General features: G+C 38.3%; 1 protein-coding gene across 4 annotated transcripts in view; it reads right to left on the bottom strand.

Moving 5' to 3' along the window:
• The window catches only part of LOC117228800 (putative G-protein coupled receptor CG31760), a 65,004-nt gene extending 58,995 nt beyond the window's left edge, over positions 1–6,009 (bottom strand). For 2 of the 4 annotated variants that reach the window (XM_076525645.1, XM_076525644.1), the window contains exon 1: positions 5,772–6,009. The gene's annotated coding sequence lies outside the window, so the exon portion shown is untranslated. The remainder of the gene's footprint in view (positions 1–5,771) is intronic. The other 2 variants (XM_076525646.1, XM_033484804.2) reach the window with 2 other exon arrangements.
• Positions 6,010–12,437: the final 6,428 nt, after the last annotated feature.

Here is a 12,437-nt window from a genome sequence, read left to right on the forward strand (position 1 = left end):
ACAATCGGTAACTATAAAAATGAGCCGCGAGGCTCGACTAATCGTATCTCCTCTTCCAGAATTGTCCAATTTTTGTTCACAAGCTGAAGGAAAATTGGGGAGAATTTACTGTAACTCGAATTTCACTGAAGCAAAATCTTTGTAAATTCGAGTCCTCACGAATATGCGGCTACCCATAGATCCACGCAGCCTGGTTACAAATTAAAGCACCGTCACACGGCATTGTCTAATTACTTTTTAATTGGCGTACGCGCGCTTCGTCCGAAGCTTGTCGAGGATTGACAATGAAAACAGGGGAGGAAAATATTCGAGAGTAACCAACTAGTAAAGCGGATCCCGTCCACTCTTTTTCCAGCTGCAGTAAAATTACACGGATTAATCACTTTGTCGCATTAAAGCTGGGCTTAAGCCCGGGCGCGAATTGGGTCCAATTACATGGACGAGTTCGTTTCTAAACTTCCAACAGTACTGGCCCCTTTTTTGCCAAATTCCCCTGTGATTAGTATCAGCGAAGGGTTTTCAACGTTTTCTTCTTCGTACGAATGAACAATGAATGCATAATTCTTGTAAATGTGGTAATAAATGTATTACTTTGATTTTTCACTAGTTCGATAATTTATATGCGCGTCGTTTGTCAACAGCGAACAGTACTTTTTGCATATCAAATCTCCTGGCTTGTTTCACAAAGAGAAGTTATACTTAATAAACATTTAAGTAAGATAAAATAGCCAATACCGTAAATGATCCTATTTTTTTATCATATACGGAAATATTACTTTCTAATTCGTTCTTCAAACAAATTTCATTTTGTAAGCAAGTTAGAAAAGCACTGGATTCAGCAGCTTGCCAATAAAAGCAAGACTTCTAGGAGGATAAGATGTCCATGCTACCAGAAAAATGTCAACGAGTATTTTTTTCTTTTGCTCTAAATATTAAAAAATCATTTTCATTTTCTCGTGAAATAACGGAAGGACTTTCCGAACGACGCAATAGGGAATCTTCCTTGAACTACAATGAACGAAAACTGTATATCTGTGAAATTAATCATATTGATTTAATAATAAATAACGAACGACAATAGCAGTTACACCGAGAAAAGAATTAATCTTAATCGAGAAACAGCCGCTCGTGAATAATAAAAATTCGAATCTTTTCATTAAGGAGAGGTGACACACCTTTGTATTTATATTCCAGATCAATTTAAACTGTGAAATGGTAAAAAGTGCGAGAATTCACGAATTTAATTGTTTTCCGAGTTCTAATTACACGGACTCAGTCATCGGCGAAGCGGCGAAATTCTAATTAGAGTTGTTTCAGCGTCCCGTTTTCAGGCAAATCGATTTCTCTGATCGAGTCCTATCAATTAGAATGTTCCAGATGCGGTAAGATAAAAATGTATTGCCGGCCGGTTTCGATTCTTCCGCAATCCAGGTTGCTCTCGCTTCTGTTTGCTCGTTGTATTTGTTCGCGGAACATCGACACGCAGGCTTTTCCGATAACTCGACAATTTGAATTTTTCCATTCAATCATTCGTTCAGAATATCAAATAACGAAAAATTATATATATATATATATATATATATATATATATATATATAGCCTTGCACCTCGTTTTTATAGTTGTTGACAATCGGTAACTATAAAAATGAGCCGCGAGGCTCGACTAATCGTATCCCCTCTTCCTGAATTGTCCAATTTTTGTTCATAAGCTGAAGGAAAATATATATATATATATATATATAATTTTTCGTTATTTGATATTCTGAATATATATATATATATATATATATATATATATATATATATATATATATATATATATATATATATAATTTTTCGTTATTTGATATTCTTGGGGAGAATTTACTGTAACTCGAATATATATATATTTTCCTTCAGCTTATGAACAAAAATTGGACAATTCAGGAAGAGGGGATACGATTAGTCGAGCCTCGCGGCTCATTTTTATAGTTACCGATTGTCAACAACTATAAAAACGAGGTGCAAGGCTCGAATAATCGCGTCTATATATATATATATATATATTCAATGCAATTTTATCGTGTGCTCGGGCAACGCAAATTTTATGACACGGCTACTCTAATATTTATAAGCAACTAGCAAATTCAAACATTGGTTTATAAACCAGAATTCCTTTAAACTATTATAGTATATGTAATATAGAAAAAAATAGATATATAGATTTTTCTATATTACATATACTATAATAGTTTAAAGGAATTCTGGTTTATAAACCAATGTTTGAATTTGCTATTTGCTTATAAATATTAGAGTAGCCGTGTCATAAAATTTACGTTGCCCGAGCACACGATAACATTGCATTGAATTAAGAGCGCGTCTGAAAGAACCGTTTTTCATTGTGTTCGTAATCAAGTAAAGTTGGTTTTCCAATCATTGACCTCCCTGCAAACATTCGTTGCTGCGTCAACACTCATTAGCCCTCATGTCACTTCGGTACATCGTTGAAGTAATATAAACAAGGTATGTTTACAAATATTTGCAACAGAAATGTTCAACGATGGCCGACTAAAACGCGACGCATTCGTTCGCGTTGTCAAAATAACGCGATCTCGGTCACATAATATTATTTATTATTTCAAAAAATAGTAATCGGTCACGAAAACTTCTCTAGACCATGATGAATCTATTTTCGTCGAACGATTATTTTCATTTAGTTTCTGGAGTGAATGAAACAAGCGGATAAATTACAGCTCGAAGTATTCGAAAAATAAAAGTATTTAAAACAATGTAAGTTTTTTTGTACTAGAACTCGTTCGAATACTTATTAGTAGCAGAACAGAAGAATGTTTAAACTATGCTTCACAATTTGATTCAATTTTCATGTTATATGAAATTCTGTTTTCATTCTTTTAATTGCGATATTAATTATAATATTTATTGTGGAAACGAAAATCGGTGCAAAACATAACTGCGTTCAATAACTTCTATTTAATCATTGCTCAGATTAGTAATATTAATAACATTACAACTAACAATATTGGTAACATTGGTAATATCATCGCGATTCCAGCATTGCAACGACTTAAATACAAAAGTATTTACAATCCTGTCGCATTCGATTTGCCACATATTCGAAGCACGACACTTGTTCGCTGCGAAATTGAATAAATTAATATTACTCCCGTGCAATTACGTGCTATCGATCACATTGTTGTTTCACCCGTATTGTCCGATACCGCTTCGTTAAGGTTACATCGTGCCTTCGCATTGTTACCGTGGGCGGCGAAAATAACTTCGTCTGCCCGAAGAAGGCTATAATCCCAATAACGGCGGCGATTCCAAATTACCCGGCGCTAATGACGCGAACCGATACCAACACTGATCGACGAACCAATCCAAGATCTGTTCCATCAAATTCTGCGATTTATAAATCGACCGTTGAACCCCCATCGCCAGTAATTATCCTCGTCCCATTTAATGCTATTCGGCGATCTAGGAATATTTTCTGCATCGTCCGTACAACCGTGTCACTGTCCTAATGGATATCCATTGCTTTTCCGTTACATGCATACAGTGCCATGACTTGCACGTTAAAAGCACGCATATTCAATGCCCGCGGACTCTTTCGGAATTATTTATTAGCATACCTCCTCGCTTCGCTGGCTATAATTACCAATTTAAATTTACATCCACTAATCGTTTCACGAGCGTTTCAAATCCGCCCGAACTTCGACGATACTTCGAGGATACGTTCTCGGTTTGACTTCGAAAAGGAAGTCGTTCCTTCTCGGAATTGTAAATTGGAAAAAGTAATATCGCATATCGAAGACACGGCCCGTTTAAATCGACCAAGTTTCGTCTGACATACGACATCGATATGATCAACAATTTAGAGGATGTTCGAGAAAAACGATTTCACGAGCACTGAATCAATCATTTTCTTGTTTATAACGCTTGAAATGTTTACGCATGTAGTTTAGTGAAACTTTAAACTCGCACACTGATTTATCCCGTTTTCTATATAATTTCAGTTTTTTCATTTATTTTCGATTTCATTTTTCACAACGTGGTAAAAGCAGTTTATGCTGTTGTTCTTTTTCTCCGCGATCAAAATGGCGATGCAAAAATGTATCAAATTCGCTGTCTAGTCGTAGAGCAATATACTATTTCTAGTGCTCGTACAGTGGTTGTGATTAATTATAGACTCAAAATAACTTTTGCAATTTCAGTGACGTTTGAATAAATATATAACAAAATCTCAGATTCGTATATTTCTATATTAGAAATAATAGAAAATAGAAATATACAGATACGATGTTCCGTTATGTTTTCGTTTAGATATCGGTAGACCGTGTATTTTATGCGTTTAGGGTAAAATCGAGTTGCAATTTAAAACATTCGAAAGAATGAAAGAATGTTAGAACATTAATACACATTACTGTTGATTTATTAAAATGATTAAAGGAAGAATGTGAAGTTATACGGTTTTTTTCAATTCCTTGCAATTGATGCAGACAATTTGTATCTCTCGCATAAAAATCCGCAGTCTAGATATCGGTGACAATGCAAAATTTACATCGTCTCTGAAACACTGGATTTACGGAACCCGTCGAAATGACGGGTCGCTAATCTTTTATTTTACGATTGTTCATACCCTAAAGATACATTAATGAGTTATCTATTCAATTCACGTGTTACTCACGGCAAATGTTACAACTCGTTAAAAATCAGAATAAACGATAGAATATCAGAATAATTTATCAGAATAAAATTGTCGTTACTTTCATAAGCTAATATGGAACAGCTGTTTCTCGTGCTCCGTAAATCCAGCGCTGATCACGCCTCTATAAATGATTCGCATATAGAGCTCTCGGTGGTTCTCTCCCGTGTCACTTTGTCTTTCTTCGTCAAAAATACCGCCGCACGGTAAACATTAAATCCCACCAGTCGAACGAGAGCCTGGTAAACAAGCTATGCAGAGTGTCCGTGGGAACGTCGTTCGATCGCGATTAAACAATCGGTGCGCCATCGAAGACAAGCGTCCCAATTACCGACGTAATCGCGTCAAGGCATTTCCGCCCTTCGGAAACGCATCAGGTGTACGCGTACGCGGCGGCCGATGTTATTCGAGATATATTACGCAGAATCGGGAAATAATGATCTCGCGGGAGAGGCGCGCACCTAAGTACGCGGACTCTGTTCGACGATGACAGGTCACCTCGGTATCGGTGAAACGTGTTGCACGAAGGACCAAACCGCGCGCCTAGCAACACGATTAACACCGCGGAGGATCGGTGGCTGTTTACAAACCCCCTGCGCCACCGTTCCGCCGCCCCAAGAAGGCGACACGCATTTTCCGGGGGGGACTGGCGAGGGGGGCTGGCGGGACCTGTCGAAGCAGCCCGTTCGATCTGAAAATTTCCGAGCGTCTTGCACGCTCCTGGCTCTATCGATTCACCAGGAAATCTCTGAACAGCAATTTGCATATTCATCGGTCGGACCCGCGCGCGCTGCATCCTAATTCACGGGCCTGCCGGGAGTATCGCAATCTCTATTCGGCTAATTGTCAGCGGATTCAATAAGCTGCACGCCTACGCTCGGCCCAGGCCGCCGAGCAGCCCACCGAACGAACAGCAGCACACCGTCTAGGCGAACGAGTCCACGTAACCTTGCCGACGCGAGTCCTCGACGATTGTTCGTCGGGGACCTCCTCCGTATCCACCGCGATAGAACGACGAAACGAGCGAAATCCGTCCGTGTCTGCGTGTCCGTATTCGACGTGTACTTACGAGCGATCGTCCCCGGCCCTTCGATCCCGGAAATCCCTCCAGGCTGGCAAATCGACAGGTGCGACGATTGGTCACTGGCACTGTCCAGGGGTTGCACACGCGGGATTCAACGAGTCCAATGCTAGGAGGAGGAAAGGCTGTCGGGGAGAGAGAGCCACCGCGAGAAAAATTCCTCCTCACGGCTGCGACGAACGAAGGCTCGTTCGTGACTGCTTAAAGACCAGTCGGTTATGCAGCTGGGAGCGGGGCGTGCGCCCTCCACAAAATCAAACTTTGCCTCCACTCGAGGAAATCCACCATGGACACACAGGCTGCGCGGCGCGTTCTGCCACCTCTCTCATTCTATCCCCCGCTCTCCTTCTCTCTCCCTCGCGTATTATCGCTATCTCTCTTCCTCCATCTTTCTTTCGCGCCGTATCTCCCTTTCCCTCCGCACCTCTCCTTCCCGCCGCAGCTCGCTTCCTCCCTCTCCCTTTATCGCGCTTCCTCTATCTCTCCATTTCTCGTCCATTCCGTCTCTCTTCCTCTATCAGTCCTTCTTCGTTCCTCTATCAGTCCTTCTTCGTTCCTCTATCAGTCCTTCTCTATCTTCCTATCGCGCTTCCTATCCCTCTTCCACTCCCCCTCCGCACCTCTCGCTCTCTCTCTCTCTAGCTCCGCTAGACGAGCCTACGGGGCTCGCCTCTCCTCTCCTCTCCTCTCTTGTAGCTCTCTCGTGAACCTGGTCTCATGGACCCGTCCGCCGAAACGGAACCGGGAACGGGACTATTATGGCTCTCGCCACACGGCCTTACCCCTGCCGATATCCGTGCACATCCTACCCCGCTCGCTCTTGATCCCGTAACCAACCCCTTCGCGTCGAGCCCCACTTCTAAATCAATTAACTCTGTACGGGGATCAATTAAGGCGCGCGGAACAGGCCGGGGACTGTCTTTCCTCGGATGCTGGAAAAAGTGTCGCGCGCGACACCCGCGCTGCCCTTAACCGCTCAAACGGAATTGCAGATCGAAGGCGAATGGTAGTTTTGCGACGATGATCGTTGGCGATGCATGTTGCGCACGTACGCGAATAATGTGATTGTTTTTGTTGAGGTGTTTTAAGTTTCGGTGTTTATAGCTTGTTTAGCGCTATTTCTTGGTCGCGGAAGCGGAGAGGAATTTTTATTGTTGTAGTATGATGATAGGATAAACGAAATCGACGATGTTACATTTGACATTGGCATTCCTATATGTTTTTGAAAGAAACTAAATGGGACGAAAACAAGAAATTGAATTAAGGAAAACTAAATGGAAGTAACTGTACCTGAATGTACCGTGCATTGTACAGTAATGTCTCCCTTACTGACGCTAAGATTGTCCACGAAAATAGACAGTTTGGGAAGAGGAGATACGATATTCGAGCCTTGTAGCTCTCGTTTCTGTAGTTGTTGACAATTCGTAACTATAAAAACGAACCGCAAGGCTCGAAAAATCGTATCTCCTCTCCCTAAAGTGTCCACTTTTGTGGACAAACTGAGCGTCAATTAGAGAGACATTACTGTATCGTGTTCTAAATATGTAGTATGCCGGTGAATTTGAAAACGAATCGACTTGAAAACGAATCAATTCGAAGCTATTTATTATTTAAAATAATCAGTCGTTATCTTATTCGATAGAAAATATGCCCAACCCTCTTTTGTATCGTGTTGAGTAGATCGTTCCGGTTCGTGTTACAAGATAATAGTACCAGTGTTATGTCACGGCAGTGCTCAACCGTAATAGTGAACCACTGCGATCCATACTTCCCACATGACAGCTGCATGCTCGGTTAGGTGAACGACTGACAGACGGATCTAATAAAAAAAATATGTATATAAATTTCGTAAGTCGATAACCGGAGTATCAGTCCAGACAGCTTATTCCTCCATGTAGAACAAGGTTCTCGATTTTGTCTGGCTGTAGCATGGATTATTCTACTAAATCTCTTCAATATTCTTTGCAAGGAGTATTAAATATATTTTGTCCGTTTTCAATGTTAACAATCGAATTTCTGTTCACTGCATCAATCACTGTATCATCTATTTTAGAAATCGCGTCTACGTAGAATGCAGTTTTACGAGAATTTGTAAATCATTTTCAGAGTAATATTTAGGGTCTTGTTCGCATCGTAAGACTAAAAAATTGCCTAAGTATATCTTGATATTTACAGAATATTTGGGCATTTATCTAATAAAGATTATATTTTATGTATAATTATGTGTAAATATTCGATCAATTTCTTTCGCTCAATTTTTTCATCAATTTCAATCTCAATTGCAATCTCTCCAATTATTTGCATTTTTCACGGGTATTATTCTTTGACAAAACTCGTTCGAACTTGTATAAAAATCACATTTTTCAACGATGATAATTTTGTAATAAATTACTATTGTTACCGCAACTTGGTACAATTGCTAACAGTAAATTACTTAAAATATCAAACACAGTCTTCTATAATTATCGTACACTTTCGCGATACATGAAAATAACTTGTTCTAATTTTTCGGCCATTTTCATCAGTTTTCCGACAGTCTACGATCGTTATTGGTAAAACGAAACGCGAACAATTAACAACGGTCTCTGATAATGCTGTGGACAACAGAATATTTCCGAATAATTCGTCCCTTTCGCTTGAAATTTTTCGAGAACGTATTCCGCAGGAAAAAGCTCGCAGGAATCTGCGGAACCCGTGCTCATAGTTGCGCGAATCGATAGTTCCAGTTGCAGTAACTCATAGGAATTGTATTTATCGATCAGTTCTACTCTGTTAGGGGTAAAAACGGAGGGCGGGAACGATAAATTGGGCGGCCTTCAATCTTGTTACGCGTATACGTTATGCCCGATTAAGGGGCGAAAGGGATGGGAGTACTTCCTACAAGGGAAGGTTATGACCCGGATGAACGCTGTTTAGATAAAATGAAGCTCGAAATCTGGGGAGATGTTGACCTAAAGTTTAATGCCTTGAAGGAGAAGTTCTCCACAAAATCAATGCCATTGGAGACGAATGAAACAACGCTTGTGATTATTATACCATCCGGACTAGAACTTTCCTGCTGCTGGTTGAAGTGTCTTATCACGTTATTGTATAATCGATGATGCATCGTTAATCGTACATAATCTTTCTTAACCCTTTGCAGTACCATTTTCTGCACAGTTATGATCATTAGAAGCTTTCCGATTGTAGTAATTTCCAAACTAGAAAATTTATATTTATAGTGTTCCTACAGTTTCGTGAATGCTTTTAACCCTTAGCGGACGAGAGGCGACTCTCGGTCGCCACGGCATTTCGCGCGGCAGGACGAATGGCGAGCGAGAGGCGACAGTCGGTGTTTATGTTAAATTTCGTTATCTCGAACATTATCCAACGTACTGTTTTATGAGAAAGTCCCTGAAGTGGTGGCGCAAATTATTTTTCCGGAGACTGGAAATTTGTTTAATCAATTCGTACATTCTCTACGAACATGTAAAAAGGCAGAGAAACGAACAGCCAGTTACACATTTGAACTTTCGCAAAATTTTGATCAACAAATTGAGAGGAGATTTTCGTCAACCACGAGATAGATCTTCAAGTTCGACGACCAACTCTGACGAAATTCGTCTAAACGAGAAACTATATGTAATTGTTACTGACACAAAGAAAGAGTGCAAAGTTTGTTCCAGTTGAAACAAACCAGGGGGAAGACATGAGACGACCTATTTCTGTGATGCATGTCCAGATAAACCAAGAATGCATCTTGGTCAATGTTTTATAAACTATCACACCGAACGAAACTACAAATCATAATTTTTGTAAAATTATGTTCATAAAAGTGTGAATATAGATAAACTAACGAAATATAACGTTTTTGTAAGATAATTTATATGTAAGATCATTTTATTATACCATATAAGACAATCGACATATTTGCAAAAATCGCCTCGTCCTGCTACCTGACTCTGCCCAAAAAGTCGTCGTCCGCTAAGGGTTAAATATCGATGACAAAACTTTTAAGAGAACGGAATACAATAATTTCTCCCTAATTCGCGCTCAAATTGCGCACAAAAATGGACAGTTTTGGAAGAGGAGGTGTAATTATTCGAGCCTTGCGTCTCGTTTTTATAGTTGTTAACAATCGGTAACTATAAAAACAGGCTTCAAGGCATGAATAATCGTATCTTCTGTTCCCAAATTGTCCATTTTTGTTTACAAGCTGACAGACAATCGGAGAAAATTTATTATAATATTCATACTTAACAGGTTGCTCCTAGAAAATTATTACCAGTTAAACTAATCGCAGCACGACTAGAAATCCGTACGATTGAAAATTCCGCATGATTTACATTATAATCGTATTGCGAACTTTATGGATTTATAACAAAGATTTGTGAATAACTTGAAGACATTCCTTAAAATGATTAAGAAAAGAAATCAATGTTTACGTAGATTTTTGTTTATGTACATTTTGCATTCAGCGCAGATAATTTTTATTTTCCTGTTGAAATATGACGTGTGCTTGAGAAAAAGAGTTTGTCAGAACATTTCTGACGGAAACATTTTTATACCATGAGTAACTGGAATAGGGTAATTTAGGTGGTTCCAGTGGTTCATGCAGTTCACGCAGTACTATAAGCTCTTACGTTCTACTTTGTTGAAAATGACGATACTCGGAAGTTTGCGCACTGCGTTGAAAGTTCTGGAACATTATAAATAAAATGGAAATCTTAGCTGAACTTCCGTAACTTTTGTACTGTAACAAAACTCAGACGACAATTATTAGTTAGAACATGACAGTTCGATCATTTTTTAGAGAAGAAAATAGTTCCGTGTAGAAATATGATTTAACATCAATTTTCAAATGACAGAAATCAATTTTAATGTAAAGCGTATCTTGACTGCATATTTTATGCGTTTAGAACAAACATTAATAGCTGCTCAATACATAATAATATACTTATATAATATAATATATATAATAATATAAAATAATAATAATAATAATATAATATATATATAATAATATAAAATAATAATAATAATAATAATATACTTAAATAAATACAATTCACACACAGTTTCTAATGAATTAAAATGATTTAAAGGAGATCTTTAAATGACTCTTGTCCCTCTTAACAATTGCCGAGCTTGTTTATTTTGCACAAAAGTGTGCACTTCAATATTAAACAAGGAATTTGGTAATAAGTTTTATGGCATTGAAAATAATTGCAGTGTGAATAAAATACGTAAGATATTTGATGATAAGTATCGGCAATAATACTTTACTAATTCATTAAATATAATACAAGAATATAAACACTAATTTCGCACACATTATTTCATCGATCCAGAGCATTCAATTGTGCCATCTCGATGAAAGAAATCCCGCGATAAGTGGTGCGGTGTATGACTGCATGGAGCTTAATACTGTTTTGCCGTGTACCCTCTGCCAAAACCTTTTCACTGCACGATAGGCAGATGCGGTGTACTTTCTCAAGCGCTGTTTATTCTTAAGAGCGCTTAGTATTCGTCGCTTTTGCAGTTCCTTGCAAAGATGAGAGACAAAGGCTGAGGGTGCTTGTAAAGCTACTAAGAAACGAATGGCGCTCTAATTCCAGGCACAACTTTCCCCGATTTCCTCCGACGAATTCATCTCCGAGCGATGTTTACGTTATCATTTGCTCTGTTTCACGTGTTAACTGAAATCGTAAACACCGAACACACGCCAAAAATAACACATTTTTTTTTTAATTTCAATGATTATATAAGTTCATCTTTAATTTCTGATACATCTGATCATTCAAAATTCATACGTATTGTTGCATATAAGAATTTTATTTTCACAAAAATTCTTATATATATTATATAATTCTATATAATATTCTATAATATCTAATATTCTATATAATATCTATATTCTATATTATATAATTCTTATGTATATATATTGAATAAAATGAATGAAAATTGATAAATATTTACTTTAGCTAACCAATGCGTTATTTATACGTTCTCGTTCAATTTCAGGACAAAATATAAATAAAAATTGAATTGGATTCTTAGTTATTTTAATATATAGATAACAATGTAACACAGTTTTAAATTCTTTGTATTTCAGTACGGTCTCCGCCTACCCCCTGTTGTCATAAATTAATCGACATTATTAAATACTCAATATTATAATTAAAAGTTTGATATTTTATTAAATTTTATGCAACATTATATTGTGTGTGTGTGTGTGTGGAGTTCGTATTTACTTTTTAATATACGTGCACGCTATAAATTATAAGATTCGGGCTACGACAAGAATATTGTAATTCAGGAACGATTAACTGAGTTATAATCTACGCGAGCGTATTTGACACAGTTTAATGAGTTTGTGCGGAAGTCTATGACGCGAATGTGTTCCACGAGAAAACGTGAAGCTTATGGTACAGCTCGTCTACGTAAAAATGCTGGGACACGATGGAGGTATACATTAAAAGCCTATGATGAAAAAAAGTTCTCCACCCTCCCCCCCGTTAACAACTTCGCTTTAATTATTCTACATTGTGTACGTACAATACTTTTCTACACAGACGAAACGAGCGTAAATTGCGTCGGCGACTCTACTCACCGGCCTGCGAGTGACTTCCAACGGTGAAACTTATTAGTTCTGTCTGACTATAATGCGGG

The sequence above is a fragment of the Megalopta genalis genome, chromosome 12 (genome assembly GCF_051020955.1).
Source record: "Megalopta genalis isolate 19385.01 chromosome 12, iyMegGena1_principal, whole genome shotgun sequence".
Classification (NCBI taxonomy): domain Eukaryota; kingdom Metazoa; phylum Arthropoda; class Insecta; order Hymenoptera; family Halictidae; genus Megalopta; species Megalopta genalis.